This window comes from Bufo bufo, chromosome 6 (genome assembly GCF_905171765.1).
Source record: "Bufo bufo chromosome 6, aBufBuf1.1, whole genome shotgun sequence".
Lineage (NCBI taxonomy): Eukaryota > Metazoa > Chordata > Amphibia > Anura > Bufonidae > Bufo > Bufo bufo.
In genome coordinates, this window is record NC_053394.1 from 36,987,413 (window position 1) to 37,005,911 (window position 18,499).

Here is an 18,499-nt window from a genome sequence, read left to right on the forward strand (position 1 = left end):
GTGGCGCCAATAAGTTCAGACAGATCCTCCCATTGCACTGGGAGGCCGCCCCCCAGGTACTCCAGTATGGGGGAGGCGGAGTCCATTTCTGCAGACATGCAAATGTCCAGACAGGCGGTGGCGCCGACTTGGAGCTTTTTCCCGCTCTCCTCAGCAAAAAGGCGCCAACTTTTACCGCCAATTCAGGATGAAGATGACGCAGCAGTAAACTCAAGCAAGCTCAGCGGCCATCTTTAGCAAAACGCTGTCTATTCACTGACAGCAAGCGGTGGCTTAAACAAGCAGCAAACAGTCCATAAAAGACTATTTTCACACCGCTACTTAGAACAGTCCTTTGGGCCCAGTAATTTTCAATAAAACAATTAGGGCTTGTCACTTTAAGGTAGTCTTTAGCACACAGTTTTGTAATCCAACAATGGCGCAGATATGCTCGGATCCTGTTCGTGACGCCAATTTATGCGGTACGCCAGACCTGCAGGGTATTGCGAATGTGAGGTCACGGTTAATGGCAAGCGAGGGTTACTCACAGTTTTGTAGGGAAATCCTGGGCAGGCATACAGCAGTGAAGGAGAGGCTGGCACAAGAGTCCTCTGGGGCACACTCAGTATCTAGGGACCAGGCCTGGTGGTGGATGAGGTGCCCTGGATGTTGCAGGTGCTTTATGTGCCTGGGGGGCAAGGTCCCTTTGAGGTTCGTGACGCCAGTGCCAATTGAACGGTGGCACGCCGTATAGTGACAGATGGAATAATGGAGGAATCAGTAGATAAACCAAATGTCTTTTTACTTGAGATTCACGGTGTAAACTTTATACATACAGTTCAGTTGATAAATGATTGTAATGCAGTTCCTCAGACAATACTTTGCAAACAGGTAGACGTCAGATGGCGGCAGGAAATAAACAGGCAAGATACTTGGAAGAACACAATAATGATTGCTTTACAGTGCAACACTGCTCTATCCCCTTCAGCTATTTTAGCTGGCTGGATGCCAAGGCCCGGATGCCTAAATGCCGGCTTTTATCCTTGGTAAATCGTTCCTTTCTCCAAGATCACACTTGCTGTATTCTATATAACCTCGGTCCATCAGGGTACTTATCTGACCTGGTGCTGACTTGAATTGACTGGAGGCTGACTGCTGGCTTTCTCCCAGGAGGTGTTATCCTGCTACTGGGGCGTCTTCAGAGCTAACCTAGGCTCTCTTTATTCACAGGTGGGCTAGGATCCCTCTACTAGCCCCCTGGTTACAACTAACAGCCTGGGCTGTTCAGCTGCATGTCAGGAGAAGGCTCTGGCTTGTGCCTTCTGACTTGTCTCTGCAGACTCCTGACCTTGAACTACCACTCCCTGTCTGGGCCTGAATACTTATACCAGGGCTACTCTAGCTCCCTCTAGCGTCTAGGATGACTAACTAACGAGACTAGGCCTGATAATACATAATACAGGGAAAAACATTACATATGAAAAGCAATACTTTACAATTTACATAGAATCTGCACAATTGGAAATGACACTCCTGTCCCTAGTGAAGAGAAGTCACGCACACCCCAATTGACCCTCGTGTAGTGCCCACGCTTAGTCCGTGAGGCCACTACACCTGCATCTACAAAATACTGATTAAGGGGTTCTATATACCTGCTTCCACAAAATACTGATTGAGGGGTGCGATATACCTGATTCCACAAAATACTGATTAAGGGGTTTGATATACCTGCTTACACAAAATACTGATTGAGGGGTGCGATATACCTGCTTTTACAAAATACCAATTAAAGGGTTCTATATACCTGCTTCCACAAAATACTGATTGAGGGGTGCGATATTCCTGCTTCCACCAATTATTGATTGAGGCCTGCGCTACACCGGCTTCCACAAAATATTGATTAAGGGGTGCGATATACCCGCTTCCACAAAATACTAATTAAGGGGTTTGATATATCTGCTTCCACAAAATACAGATTGAGGGGTGCGATATACCTGCTTCCACCAAATATTGATTAAGGGGTTCTATATACCTGCTTCTACAAAATACTGATTAAGGGGTTCTATATATCTGCTTACACAAAATACTGATTGAGGGGTGGATATACAGTACAGACCAAAAGTTTGGACACACCTTCTCATTCAAAGAGTTTTCTTTATTTTCAAAACTATGAATTAACAACTGAAAATATGTAATATTCTAGGTTCTTCAAAGTAGCCACCTTTTGCTTTGATTACTGCTTTGCACACTCTAGGCATTCTCTTGATGAGCTTCAAGAGGTAGTTACCTGAAATGGTTTTCACTTCACAGGTGTGCCCTGTCAGGTTTAATAAGTGGGATTTCTTGCCTTATAAATGGGGTTGGGACCATCAGTTGTGTTGAGTAGAGATGTCGCGAACATAAAATTTTCCGTTGGCGAGCGCGAATTTCTGCAAATGTTCGCCAACCGGCGAACCGCCATAGACTTCAATAGGCAGGCGAATTTTAAAACCCACGGGGACTCTTTCTAGCCACAGTAGTGATGGAAAAGTTGTTTCAAGGGGACTAACACCTGGACTGTGGCATGCCGGAGGGGGATCCATGGCAAAACTCCAATTTTTTACATAGTTTTACATAGTTGACGCAGAGTTGGGTGTTAATCCATAAAGGGCATAAATGACCTAACAATCCTAAATTTTTTTGAACAACGTGGTTTAAAACATCCAGTGTGTGTATACGATCAGGTATGATGTTGTATCGATCAGGTAGTGTAAGGGTTACGCCCGCTTCACAGACATTGACAGACCAAACTCCACTTTTAATGCACCGCAAACAACCGCAAACAGTCCATTTGCCCAACCGCAAACTCCCCATTTGCACAAGGTTGGATACCAAGCTAGCCATGTCCCGTTGACGTCAATGAAGGTTTCTTCCTCCACCCAGCCACGTACAACACCAAGGGTCCTCGAAAGGTGAATTGAATAGATTTTTTGAATGGGAAGATGGTTAAAAAAACGCTGGCTCCCTCCCCTTTGTTTGAATCCACGGTCACTGCGTCTGCGCCGTGCAATTTACTCTCACACCCGATATGAGTGGTATTTTCTGTAGTTCTCTCTTCTCATCAGTTTAATCCCTGTTACGTCCCCAATCTGGGGTCCATTTATTAAATTGATTTTTCGAACGGGGAGATGGTTAAAAAAATGCTGGCTCCCTCCCCTTCGTTTGAATCCACGCCACGGTCACTGTGTCTGTGCCGTGCAATTTACTCTCACACCTGATATGAGTGGTATTTTCTGTAGTTCTCTCTTATCATCAGTTTAATCCCTGTTACATCCCCAATCTGGGGTCCATTTATTAAATTGATTTTTCGAACAGGGAGATGGTTAAAAAAACGCTGGCTCCCTCCCCTTTGTTTGAATCCACGGTCACTGCGTCTGCGCCGTGCAATTTACTCTCACACCCGATATGAGTGGTATTTTCTGTAGTACTATTCTCATCAGTTTAATCCCTGTTACGTCCCATATCAGGGATTGCCTTTTGTGAAAAAAAATTTAGGCCGGGTACCTTCGACTGATTTCACAGTGACAGACCAAACTCTGATACACCAAAATGAATTGATTTTAGGAACCGGGAGATGGAAAAAGCAGCTTGGTCGGTCCTCTTACTCCCAAGTTGGGGCAGTGCGCGTGCACGGAGCAATGTGCTGTGACACCCTATATGAGTGGTGTCTTAACTAGTACTATTCCTATCAGTTTAATCCCTGTTACGTCCCCTATCCGGGGACGTGTGTAGAATTGATTAACCATTGTCGAATTAACGAACCATTACGACATCCTGCAATAATTTAGTTCTGAGCTTTGTACTTGCTTTGTATTGGAATTGATGGGGATTTTTTTAATTGTCTGCATTATTTCTAATAAACTATTAAGAGACTTTATTATGATTTTTTTATTTTATGTATTAAAAACCCATACAAAAAAAAAATAATGTTTTTTCTATGAAAAATTATCCAGCCGATCGCTTTTGGTTTGATCATAATGAAGCAACGGGCTTATCATCTGAGGAGTGGCAACATTGCCAACACACTCATAGAGGTGATGATCGCTTCATTGTGATACGCAAGCCCCTTCACCACAACAAGGTAACGATCACGAAGGGGAATTGACACTTGTATGTGCCTTTTTTGTTTTGTTTTGTTTTTGCAGCCACAGTGCAACACCAGAGGCCAGAAAAATTAGGCATGTACACATGCCTGAAAATTAATGGTATTGTTGCAGCCGCTGTTGTAGCAGCGGCCGGAAAAAATTATGTTTTCAGGGCAGAAAGGTGACTAAAACATTGCGGCTGGAACCCTAGTTGGTGGCGGAGAATTCACGAAAGTCATCCGGTATGCAGACATTAAATACAGCAGCGTGGGGACCATTTTGAGGCCAAGGCATGTCATCAGGCCTTTTGTTAGTCAAACGTATCCCCCACTGTCAGTCCCTTCGGGATTCATGCCTCATTCATCTTAATGAAGGTGAGGTAATCAACACTTTTTTGACCAAGGCGACTTCTTTTGTCAGTGACAATGCCTCCTGCTTCACTGAAGGTCCTTTCTGACAGGACACTTGAAGCGGGGCAGGCCAGAAGTTCTATCGCAAACTGGGATAGCTCAGGCCACAGGTCAAGCCTGCACACCCAGTAATCAAGGAGTTCATCGCTCCTCAGAGTGTCGATATCTGCAGTTAAGGCGAGGTAGTCTGCTACCTGTCGGTCGAGTCGTTCTCTAAGGTTGGATCCCGAAGGGCTGTGGCGATGTGTAGGACTGAAAAAGCTCTGCATGTCCTCCATCAACAACACATCTGTAAAGCGTCCTGTCCTTGCCGCCGTGGTCGTGGTAGGAGGAGGATTACTTTCACCTCTTCCCCAGTTAGATTCCCGTTGTGCTGTGACATCCCCCTTATAAGCTGTGTAAAGCATATTTTTTTAGTTTGGTTTTGAACTGCTGAATCCTTTCTGACTTTCGGTAATTTGGTAACATTTCCGCCACTTTCTGCTTATACCGGGGGTCTAGTAGCGTGGCCACCCAGTACAGGTCGTTCTCCTTCATCCTTTTTATACGAGGGTCCCTCAACAGACATGACAGCATGAAAGACCCCATTTGCACAAGGTTGGATGCCGAGCTACTAATTTCCCGTTCCTCATCCTCACTGATGTCATTGACGGTCTGTTCTTCCCCCCAGCTACGTACAACACCACGGGTCCCAGATAGGTGACAACAACGAGCACCCTGGGATGCCTGCTGTGGTTGGTCTTCCTCCTCCTCAAAGCCACATTCCTCCTCTGACTCCTCTTCCTCATACTTCTCTTGCAGCGTTGCCGCAGCGATGATGACAAGGCTGTTTCTGGTGGTGATGGTGACCACAACTCTTCCTCTTCACGCTCATCTACAGCCTGATCCAGCACTCTTCGCAGGGCACGCTCCAGGAAGAAAACAAATGGGATGAGGTCGCTGATGGTGCCTTCGGTGCGACTGACTAGGTTTGTCACCTCCTCAAAAGGACGCATGAGCCTACAGGCATTGCGCATGAGCGTCCAGTAACGTGGCAAAAAAATTCCCAGCTCCGCAGAGGCTGTCCTAGCACCCCGGTCATACAAATACTCATTGACGGCTTTTTCTTGTTGGAGCAGGCGGTCGAACATTAGGAGTGTTGAATTCCAACATGTCGGGCTGTCGCAAATCAAGCGCCTCACTGGCATGTTGTTTCGGCGCTGAATGTCTGAAAAGTGTGCCATGGCCGTGTAGGAACGCCTGAAATGGCCACACACCTTCCTGGCCTGCTTGAGGACGTCCTGTAAGCCTGGGTACTTAGACACAAAGCGTTGTACGATGAGATTCAACACATGTGCCATGCACGGCACATTGACAACTTGCCCAAATTCAATGCCGCCAACAAATTGCTTCCATTGTCACACACCACTTTGCCGATCTCCAGTTGGTGCGGGGTCAGCCACTGATCCACCTGTGCCTTCAGGGCGGACAGGAGTGCTGGTCCGGTGTGGCTCTCTGCTTTCAGGCAAGTCAACCCCAAGACAGCGTGACACTGTCGTATCCGGGATGTGGAATAGCCCCTGGGGAGCTGGGGGGATTCAGTTGATGTGCAGCCAGACGCCGCAGCAGAAGAGGACTCAGCCGAGGAGGTTATCGAAGAGGATGGAGTAGGAGGAGTAGAGGAGGTGGCAGTAGGCCTGCCTGCAAGTCGTGTCGGTGTCACCAACTCCGCTGCAGAGCCACGCATTCCATGCTTGTCAGCCGTCAGCAGGTTGACCCAATGCGCAGTGTAGGTGATATACCTGCCCTGACCGTGCTTTGCAGACCAGGTATCAGTGGTCAGATGGACCCTTGCCCCAACACTGCATGCCAGAGATGCCATGACTTCCTTTTCAATCACTGAGTAGAGGTTTGGGATTGCCTTCTTTGAAAAAAAATTTTGTCCGGGTACCTTCCACTGTGCTGTCCCAATAGCGACAAATTTTTTGAAGGCCTCAGACTCCACCAGCTGGTATGGTAAAAGCTGGCGGGCTAAGAGTTCCGTCAAGCCAGCTGTCAGACGCCGGGCAAGGGGGTGACTCTGTGACATTGGCTTCTTACGCTCAAACATTTGCTTGACAGACACCTGACTGTGGGCAGATGAGATGGAACTGCTGAAGGTGAGAGGCGGAGTGGCGGGTGGTTGAGAGGGAGCAAGGAGGACAGCAGTGGTTGACGTGGCTGAAGATGCTGGACCAGGAGGAGGATGGTGGCTTTGAGTTTGTGTGCTGCTTGTACTCATGTGTTGATCCCATAGGAGTTTGTGATGTGCGATCATGTGCCTTCGCAAAGCAGTTGTACCGAGGTGGGTGTTGGACTTCCCACGACTCAGTTTCTTTTGGCACAGGTTGCAAATGGCATTGCTGTTATCAGAGGCAGACACACAAAAGAAATGCCACACTGCTGAGCTTTGCAATGACGGCATTCTGGTGGTGGCAACAGCATGCGTTGATTGGCGTGCTGTCTGGCTGACCCTGGGTGCCGATACATGCTGTCTGACTGTGCCACTAGCTCCTTGCGACGACCTCCCCCTGCTTCCAACTCGTCTCCTCCTTCTCTCTGTCTCCCCTTCTGAACTTTCCCCCTCTTCTTCTTCTCTTCGAGCAGGCACCCACGTGGCATCCACGGACACATCGTCATCATCAACCACTTCACTTGTATCTGACACCTCAGCAAAGGAAGCAGCAGCGGGAACAACATCATCATCATCATCACACTGTACGTCCATGTGTGTAATGCTGCCTGACTGAGACATATCCCTGTTATCTACATCCTCTGGCAATAATGATCGCGCATCACTAATTTCATCCAACTGATGTGTAAATAACTCCTCTGAGGGATCCATTGAAGCTGCTGTGGTGGCTGTGGTGGTAGTGGTGGTGGTGGCGGCGGCCGGGAGAGTGGTAACTTGAGAGCAGGTGACCAAAGCTGAGCTGGAGGAGGATGGTGCGTCAAGGTTCTTAGCGGAAGCTGTTGAAGATTGGGTGTCCTGTGTAAGCCAGTCAACTATTTTCTCTGAATTTTTTGGGTTCAGGGTACGTGGCCTCTGAACACTGGGCATTATTCCAGGGCCAGTGGAAATCACAGCACCACGACGGCCCCTGCGGGGTGGCCTTCCTCTGCCTGTCATTTTTTTTTAGATAAGTGGGACTATGCGTGCAAGGTACTATGCCACCCTATATAAGTGGTGGGCAGTGGGCACAGTACAGTCTGTGTGGGCCAGAAACACACTGGCTTGCAACTGGGATTTTATCACAGAAAAATATTAAATTGAATTTTTTTTTTATCTGCAAGGTATTTGTGAGTGAGTGACACCAGGGAACGGTATGAGTGGTGGGCTAGCCAGTGGCCACAGTACAGTCTGTGGGCCAGACACACACTGGCTTGCAACTGGGATTATATCACAGATTATTATTTTATTTTATTTTTTTTATCTGCAAGGTATTTGTGAGTGCGTGACACCCTGTAACGGTATGAGTGGTGGGCTAGCCAGTGGCCACAGTACAGTCTGTGGGCCAGACACACACTGGCTTGCAACTGGGATTATATCACAGAAAATTATTAAATTGAATTTTTTTTATCTGCAAGGTATTTGTGAGTGAGTGACACCCTGTAACGGTATGAGTGGTGGGCTAGCCAGTGGCCACAGTACAGTCTGTGTGGGCCAGACACACACTGGCTTGCAACTGGGATTATATCACAGAAAAATATTAAATAGATTTTTTTTTATCTGCAAGGTATTTGTGAGCGAGTGACACCCTGTAACGGTATGAGTGGTGGGCTAGCCAGTGGCCTCAGTACAGTCTGTGGGCCAGACACACACTGGCTTGCAACTGGGATTATATCACAGAAAATTATTAATTTTTTTTTTTTTATCTGCAAGGTATTTGTGAGTGAGTGACACCCTGTAACGGTATGAGTGGTGGGCTAGCCAGTGGCCACAGTACAGTCTGTGTGGGCCAGACACAAACTTGCTTGCAACTGGGATTATATCACAGAAAAATATTAACTACATTTTTTTTTATCTGCAAGGTATTTGTGAGTGAGTGACACCCTGTAACGGTATGAGTGGTGGGCTAGCCAGTGGCCACAGTACAGTCTGTGGGCCAGACACACACTGGCTTGCAACTGGGATTATATCACAGAAAATTATTAAATTGATTTTTTTTTTTATCTAAAAGGTATTTGTGAGTGAGTGACACCCTGTAACGGTATGAGTGGTGGGCTAGCCAGTGGCCACAGTACAGTCTATGGGCCAGACACACACTGGTTTGCACCTGGGATTATATCACAGAAAAATATTAAATATAATTTGTTTTATCTAAATGGTATGTGTGAGTGACACCCTGTATGAATGGTGTGCACACAGTACTGTCTGTAGGCCAGACAGTCACTCACTGGCTTGCAACTGCTATTACACTGCGTGCAGAATTATTAGGCAAATGAGTATTTTGACCACATCATCCTCTTTATGCATGTTGTCTTACTCCAAGCTGTATAGGCTCGAAAGCCTACTACCAATTAAGCATATTAGGTGATGTGCATCTCTGTAATGAGAAGGGGTGTGGTCTAATGACATCAACACCCTATATTAGGTGTGCATAATTATTAGGCAACTTCCTTTCCTTTGGCAAAATGGGTCAAAAGAAGGACTTGACAGGCTCAGAAAAGTCAAAAATAGTGAGATATCTTGCAGAGGGATGCAGCACTCTTAAAATTGCAAAGCTTCTGAAGCGTGATCATCGAACAATCAAGCGTTTCATTCAAAATAGTCAACAGGGTCGCAAGAAGCGTGTGGAAAAACCAAGGCGCAAAATAACTGCCCATGAACTGAGAAAAGTCAAGCGTGCAGCTGCCAAGATGCCACTTGCCACCAGTTTGGCCATATTTCAGAGCTGCAACATCACTGGAGTGCCCAAAAGCACAAGGTGTGCAATACTCAGAGACATGGCCAAGGTAAGAAAGGCTGAAAGACGACCACCACTGAACAAGACACACAAGCTGAAACGTCAAGACTGGGCCAAGAAATATCTCAAGACTGATTTTCTAAGGTTCTATGGACTGATGAAATGAGAGTGAGTCTTGATGGGCCAGATGGATGGGCCCGTGGCTGGATTGGTAAAGCGCAGAGAGCTCCAGTCCGACTCAGACGCCAGCAAGGTGGAGGTGGAGTACTGGTTTGGGCTGATATCATCAAAGATGAGCTTGTGGGGCCTTTTCGGGTTGAGGATGGAGTCAAGCTCAACTCCCAGTCCTACTGCCAGTTTCTGGAAGACACCTTCTTCAAGCAGTGGTACAGGAAAAAGTCTGCATCCTTCAAGAAAAACATGATTTTCATGCAGGACAATGCTCCATCACACGCGTCCAAGTACTCCACAGCGTGGCTGGCAACAAAGGGTATAAAAGAAGAAAATCTAATGACATGGCCTCCTTGTTCACCTGATCTGAACCCCATTGAGAACCTGTGGTCCATCATCAAATGTGAGATTTACAAGGAGGGAAAACAGTACACCTCTCTGAACAGTGTCTGGGAGGCTGTGGTTGCTGCTGCACGCAATGTTGATGGTGAACAGATCAAAACACTGACAGAATCCATGGATGGCAGGCTTTTGAGTGTCCTTGCAAAGAAAGGTGGCTATATTGGTCACTGATTTGTTTTTGTTTTGTTTTTGAATGTCAGAAATGTATATTTGTGAATGTTGAGATGTTATATTGGTTTCACTGGTAAAAATAAATAATTGAAATGGGTATATATTTGTTTTTTGTTAAGTTGCCTAATAATTATGCACAGTAATAGTCACCTGCACACACAGATATCCCCCTAAAATAGCTAAAACTAAAAACAAACTAAAGACTACTTCCAAAAATATTCAGCTTTGATATTAATGAGTTTTTTTGGGTTCATTGAGAACATGGTTGTTGTTCAATAATAAAATTAATCCTCAAAAATACAACTTGCCTAATAATTCTGCACTCCCTGTATATCACAGAGAAATAATAAATTGATTTTTTTTTATCTGCATGTTATTTTCTGTCACACCCTGTATGAATGGTGTGCACACAGTACTGTCTGTGACTGAGCCTGCAGCCTCTCACACAACACGGGCAGGCAACTGCAATATATATATAAATATAAAAAATAAAAAAAAGCAGACTGATGTACCAGCCCTGAAAAGGGCTTTTTGGGGTGCTGTCAGGACGCTGTCCTTACAGCAGATGAGTCTGTGGACACAGAACACTGCCCTAGCTAACGCTTTCCCTATTAGATCAGCAGCAGCAGCACTGTCCCTCCTCTCACTAAGAATGCAGCTTCCGAATGAATCTAAAATGGATGCTGTCCAGGAGGTGGGAGGGTCTGGGAGGGAGGGTCTGCTGCTGATTGGCTGGAATGTGTCTGCTGACTGTGAGGGACAGGGCCAAAGTTTACTCAATGATGATGTATAGGGGGCGGACCGAACATCGCATATGTTCGCCCGCTGCGGCGAACGCGAACAAGCTATGTTCGCCGGGAACTATTCGCCGGCGAACTATTCGGGACATCTCTAGCGTTGAGGAGAAGTCAGGTGGATACACAGCTGATAGTCCTACTGAATAGACTGTTAGAATTTGTATTATGGCAAGAAAAAAGCAGCTAAGTAAAGAAAAACGAGTGGCCATCATTACTTTAAGAAATGAAGGTCAGTCAGTCCGAAAAATTGGGAAAACTTTGAAAGTAAGGGCTATTTGACCATGAAGGAGAGTGATGGGGTGCTGCGCCAGATGACCTGGCCTCCACAGTCGCCGGACCTGAACCCAATCGAGATTGTTTGGGGTGAGCTGGACCGCAGAGTGAAGGCAAAAGGGCCAACAAGTGCTAAGCATCTCTGGGAACTCCTTCAAGACTGTTGGAAGACCATTTCAGGTGACTACCTCTTGAAGCTCATCAAGAGAATGCCAAGAGTGTGCAAAGCAGTAATCAAAGCAAAAGGTGGCTACTTTGAAAACCTAGAATATGACATATTTTCAGTTGTTTCCCACTTGTTTGTTATGTATATAATTCCACATGTGTTAATTCATAGTTTTGATGCCTTCATAGTCTTGAAAATAAAGAAAACTCTTTGAATGAGAAGGTGTGTCCAAACTTTTGGTCTGTACTGTACCTGCTTCCACCAAATATTGATTGAGGCCTGCGATACTCCGGCTTACACAAAATACTGATTGAGGAGTGCGATATATCTGTTTCCACCAAATATTGATTGAGGCCTGCGATACACCGGCTTACACAAAATACTGATTGAGGGGTGCGATATACCTGCTTCCACCAAATATTGATTCAGGGGTTCTATCTACAAAATACTGATTAAGGGGTTCTATACAGTATACCTGCTTCCACAAAATACTGATTGAGGAGTGCGATATGCCTGATTCCACAAAATACTAATTGAGGGGTGCGATATACCTGCCTTAAAAAAATACAGATTAAAGGGATCTATATACCTGCTTCCACTAAATACTGATTGAGGGGTGCGATATTCCTGCTTCCACCAATTATTGACTGAGGCCTGCGATACACCGGCTTCCACAAAATATTGATTGAGGGGTGCGATATACCTGCTTCCACAAAATACTGATTAAGGGGTTTAATATATCTGCTTCCACAAAATACAGATTGAGGGGTGCGATATACCTGCTTCCACCAAATATTGATTCAGGGGTTCTATATACCTGTTTCAACAAAATACTGATTGAGGGGTGCAATAGTGGGATTTTTACTTACGTAATTGTACTTTCTTCGAGTCCTACAGCAGCACAGAAGGGATATAACATAGAAATCAAAGGGGGGGGGACTTTCTTTTACTGCTGACAATACTGCTGTGCTGAATGCTGAGTTCTCAGTTCCACTGTTGAGCCTATAATGTCGAACAAACGTAGAAGATGATGTCCAGGAGGCTTCATTGCAAATATCCGAAAGGTCAACTTGTTGTCTTTCTGCCCAGGACGTTGAAGTTGCTCTGGTGGAATGCGCTCTTAAAGGTTGAGGTGGTTCTTTACCTTCTAAAATATAGGCTTCCGAGATCGTTGTTTTTATCCATCGACCAAAGTACCTTTAGAAGCCTTCATACCCTTCCTTGGGCCGGTAAACAGAATAAATAGATTTTCTTCCTTTTGGAAGTCTTCTACTCTTTCAAGATAGCAAATTAACGTTCAACGAATATCTAGAGTATGGAATCTTATTTCTTCGTCTGACTTTGGGTCAGGGTAGAACACTGGAAGAACAGATTCTCTATTGATGTTACTAGAGGAAGCAACTTTTGGTCTGAATGATGGTACAGTTCTAATTCGGACGCCATTTGGTAATATCTTTAGATACGGTTCTCTAGAGGACAATGCTTATAACTCCCCTAGTCTTTTTGCACAAGTGATGGCAATGAGAAAAAGTATTTTGTAGGACAACCAGCTGAAATCTATTTCGGAAATAGGTTCAAAGGGAGGACCTGTAAGTCCATTTAGAACCATTGATAAGTCCCAGATGGGTATAGGAGGTCTTATGGATGGCCTCAACTTCTTTAAGGCTTTACCACCTCGTTTTGAGAAATTTAGCTGTCAGACACTAGCGATCCGCTAGTGTCTGCTCTACCAAACAATGCTATTATAATAGCTTTTTGTGCAGCCGTTTCCATAAAAAACTAACTTTTATTGATATGCTAATGAGCCTCTAGGTGCTATGCGGGCGTCTTTTCAGCACCTAGAGGCTCTGTCTACCTTCACAAAATGCTGCCCAGCGCATCCCTCCAGCCCGCCCATCTCCTCTGGAATGCGAACCTCCCTCTGAGTCAGCGGACGAATTCTCGCGCATGCGCCGTGCGCGTCTGTCTTCGGCGCAGGCGCAGTTAATGTCTGACCGCTTTCTGCACAGACATCTCCACTGCGCCTGTTCCTCGGAGCACTATGACGTCATCGGCGCAGGCGCAGTGGAGATGTCTGTGCAGAAAGCAGTCAGACATTAACTGCGCCTGTGCCGAAGACAGACGCTCACGGCGCATGCGCGAGAATTCGTCCGCTGACTGAGAGGGAGGATCGCATTCCAGAGGAGATGGGCGGGCTGGAGGGACGCGCTGGGCGGCATTTTGTGAACGTAGACCGAGCCTCTAGGTGCTGAAAAGACGCCCGCATAGCACCTAGAGGCTCATTAGCATATCGATAAAAGTTCGTTTTTTATGGAAACGGCTGCACAAAAAGCTATTATAATAGCATTGTTTGGTAGAGCAGACACTAGCGGATCGCTAGTGTCTGACAGCTAAATATGTCCAAACGAGGTGGTAGAAACCCTTAAAGGCTAAGAATCTCGTTATCAGAGCATCTCCTGCATATTGGGCGTCTGTCCATGCATTAATAGCAGTCATGTGAACTCTCAAAGTATTAGGCTTTAGACCTTTTTGGTGTCCTTCTTGCAAGAATTGTAAAATGGAATTGACAGACACCTGTAATTCCTTCTCTTGTAACCAAGATGAGAATTTGTTCCATAAGTTGTTGTAAACTGCATTTGTGGATTGCTTTCTAGAAGATAATAATGTGGTAATGACTTCATCTGATAGGCCTTTTTCTTTCAATCTTTCCCTCTCAGGTACCAAACGGTTAAATGTAGCTTGTTTAGTTGAGGATGGTAGAGGTCTCCCTGTAGAAGTAGATCCGGGTACAGAGGCAGAGTCCAATGATCGTCTTTCGATAGCTGAGACACGACAGGAAACCAAGCCCTGCGGGGCCAAAATGGGGCTACTAGAATCGCTTCCGGTGCCTCTGTGAGCAGTTTGGTTATGACCTGAGGCAATAATGGTATGGGAGGAAAAAGGTAAACAAACTTGTGGATCCAATTGAGAGAGAAGGCATCCAGACAGTCAGGTCTGTCTGTCCTCCTGAGTGAACAAAACTTCAAAACTCTCTTGTTGCTTCTCGTCTCAAACAGATCCCATTCTGGACAACCCCATTTCTTCACTATTTGACTGAAGTATTTTGGGTTTAACTCCCATTCTCCCGGACACACTTTTTCTCGACTGAGACGGTCCGCCGTAACATTTTCGGAACCTTTGATGTGAACTGCTACTAGACTGCGTAGGACTGGTTCTGCCCAAGTCATCATTCTGCTGAAAACAGATTGTAGAGAGTGGCAACGCGTTCCCCCCTTGCTTGTTCACATAATATGCCACTGTCGCGTTGTCTGTGTGCAAGAGAGCTGCCTTGTTGTAGAGATAAGATTCGAAATGCTGCAGTGCTAATTGGATGGCTTTCAGTTCCCTGAAGTTTGAGGATCTCCTCATTGTGTCTGACGACCACTCCCCTTGAATCCACTGCTCTCCCATGTGCACACTCCAACCTTTGCGAGAAGCATCTGTGGTTATCACCACTTTTTCCACGTAACAAAATTCTCTTCCTTTTACCAGATTCTCTTCTTTTGTCCACCAAAGAAGACTTCTGCGAGTTGCATATGATATTTCCATCATGGATGTTAAGGACTTGGGACTTTTGTCTCAACAGTAGAGAATCTCTTTCTGCAGATCTTTCATATGAGCTTTTGCCCATACAACCGCTTCTATTGCAGCCGTTAACAACCCTAGGGTGCTCATCGCTGTTCGGATAGATGTTCTCATTGTAGAGATCAATGAACGAATTCTTTGAATGATCTGAGCCACTTTGAGGGGAGGAAGAAACACCGTCATTAATTCTGAGTCTATTAGAAGGTCCAGGAATTGGATTCTCGTAGTAGGGATAAGCTGAGACTTCTTTAGGTTGACAATAAATCTTGTTTGTTGAAGTAAAGTCAAGGCCGTGTGTAAATCTGACTTCAGATTCTCCGGGGACGCTGCTATAAATAGCCAGTCATCCAGATATGGAGCCATCCTTAGACCTTGAACTCTCAGTGCTGCTACCAGGACAACTACAATCTTCGTAAAAATACGAGGTGCCGGAGATAGGCCGAAGGGGAGGGCTTTGAATTGATAATGGCATGTCTGATCCTGTGTCTTGATCGCTACTATGAGAAATCTTCTTGAATCTCTGTGAATTGGTACATGGAGGTACGCATTTAAATCTATGGATGCCATTACTTCTCCGGGTTGTAGGATGCTTAAGACGGATTTTATGGTCTCCTTCTTGAATTTCACCTTCTTTAAATGGTTGTTTAAAAACCTTAAATCTATGATGAGGCGCCACTTGCCCTCTGGTTTTGGTACAGGAAAGACTCTCGAATAGACTCCTGAAAACTTCTCTTCTTCTGGAATTTTTTCCAGAGCGCCAATCTGTAGAAACTCCTGAAGAAGAGGCATAATTCTTGGATCTTCCGTAGCGTTTAACAGGAATCTTTCTCTGGGATGATGATTGAACTCGAGAGAGTAACCGTTCTTGATGAGATTTAAAACCCAACTGTCTGAAGTGACACCTTCCCATATCGCATAAAAATTTCTTAACCTTGCGTCTACAGCGAGAGCAGGCCTGACGTCAGAATTTAGAACTTGAGGCAAGGGCCTCAGAGGGTTTCTTCTTTCTTTTGTTCTGGTAGCGGGAACTAAACTTTCTTCCTTGCTCTTGTACACTCACCTAAAGAATTATTAGGAACACCTGTTCTATTTCTCATTAATGCAATTATCTAGTCAACCAATCACATGGCAGTTGCTTCAATGCATTTAGGGGTGTGGTCCTGGTCAAGACAATCTCTTGAACTCCAAACTGAATGTCAGAATGGGAAAGAAAGGTGATTTAAGCAATTTTGAGCGTGGCATCGTTGTTGGTGCCAGACGGGTCGGTCTGAGTATTTCACAATCTGCTCAGTTACTGGGATTTTCACGCACAACCATTTCTAGGGTTTACAAAGAATGGTGTGAAAAGGGAAAAACATCCAGTATGCGGCAGTCCTGTGGGCGAAAATGCCTTGTGGATGCTAGAGGTCAGAGGAGAATGGGCCGACTGATTCAAGCTGATAGAAGAGCAACGTTGACTGAAATAACCACTCGTTACAACCGAGGTATGCAGCAAAGCATTTGTGAAGCCACAACACGCACAACCTTGAGGCGGATGGGCTACAACAGCAGAAGACCCCACCGGGTACCACTCATCTCCACTACAAATAGGAAAAAGAGGCTACAATTTGCATGAGCTCACCAAAATTGGAATGTTGAAGACTGGAAAAATGTTGCCTGGTCTGATGAGTCTCGATTTCTGTTGAGACATTCAAATGGTAGAGTCCGAATTTGGCGTAAACAGAATGAGAACATGTATCCATCATGCCTTGTTACCACTGTGCAGGCTGGTGGTGGTGGTGTAATGGTGTGGGGGATGTTTTCAGGGCACACTTTAGGCCCCTTAGTGCCAATTGGGCATCGTTTAAATGCCACGGGCTACCTGAGCATTGTTTCTGACCATGTCCATCCCTTCATGACCACCATGTACCCATCCTCTGATGGCTACTTCTAGCAGGATAATGCACCATGTCACAAAGCTTGAATCATTTCAAATTTGGTTTCTTGAACATGGCAATGAGTTCACTGTACTAAAATGGCCCCCACAGTCACTAGATCTCAACCCAATAGAGCATCTTTGGGATGTGGTGGAACGGGAGCTTCGTGCCCTGGATGTGCATCCCTCAAATCTCCATCAACTGCAAGATGCTATCCTATCAATATGGGCCAACATTTCTAAAGAATGCTATCAGCACCTTGTTAAATCAATGCCATGTAGAATTAAGGCAGTTCTGAAGGCAAAAGGGAGTCCAACACCGTATTAGTATGGTGTTCCTAATAATTCTTTAGGTGAGTGTATATTACGTCCCAGAAAGGAAGATCTTCCTCTCTGGACTCTAAATCATCTGCGGGAATGTCAACGCTTTCTCCTTTTTATTCTCTTCTAGGATTTTATCCAATTGGAAACCTATTAATTTATCTGGTTCAAAAGGAAGAGAGCAATAATTAGATTTGGAGGCAGAATCTCCTGTTCAAGGCTTTAACCATATTGCTCTTCTGGTTGAATTCGCTAAAGCCATGTTTTTTGCTGAAATCTTTATAACGTCCAGAGGAAAATCACGAAGAAATTCTGCAGCTGTCTTCAAAGTCGATACTTGATCTAATAATTCATGTCTTGTTACACCTGCCTGGATATCTCTTGATAGTTCACTGAGCCAGACTCTCAAGGCTCTTGCGACTGGAACCGAAGACATTGCTACTTTTTGCAGGGAAGCGAGATTACAATGAGATCTTTAACCCTTTTAGGACACAGCCTTATTTCACCTTAAGGACCAGGCCATTTTTTGCAAATCTGACCAGTGTCACTTTAAGTGGTGATAACTTTAAAACGCTTTGACTTATCCAAGCCATTCTGAGATTGTTTTTTCACATATTGTACTTCATGACACTGGTAAAATGAAGTAAAAAAAAACACATTTTTATTTATAAAAAAAATACCAAATTTACCAAAAATTTGTAAAAAATTTCACATTTCCAAGTTTCAATTTCTCTACTTCTATAATACATAGTAATACCTCCAAAAATAGTTATTACTTTACCTTCCCCATATGTCTACTTCATGTTTGGATCATTTTGGGAATGATATTTTATATTTTGGGGATGTTACAAGGCTTAGAAGTTTAGAAGCAAATCTTGAAATTTATCTGAATTTTTCAAAAACCCAATTTTTAGGGACCAGTTCAGGTCTGAAGAGGCTTACATAATAGAAACCACCCAAAAATGACCCCATTCTAAAAACTACACCCCTCAAGCTATTCAAAACTGATTTTACAAACGTCGTTAACCCTTTAGGTGTTCCACAAGAATTAATGGCAAATGGAGCTAAAATTTAAGAATTTCAATTCTTTGGCAAATTTTCAATTTTAATCCATTTTTTCCAGTAACAAAGCAAGGGTTAACAGCCAAACAAAATTATATATTTATTGCCACGATTCTGTAGTTTGCAGAAACACCCCATATGTGGCCGTAAACTACTGTA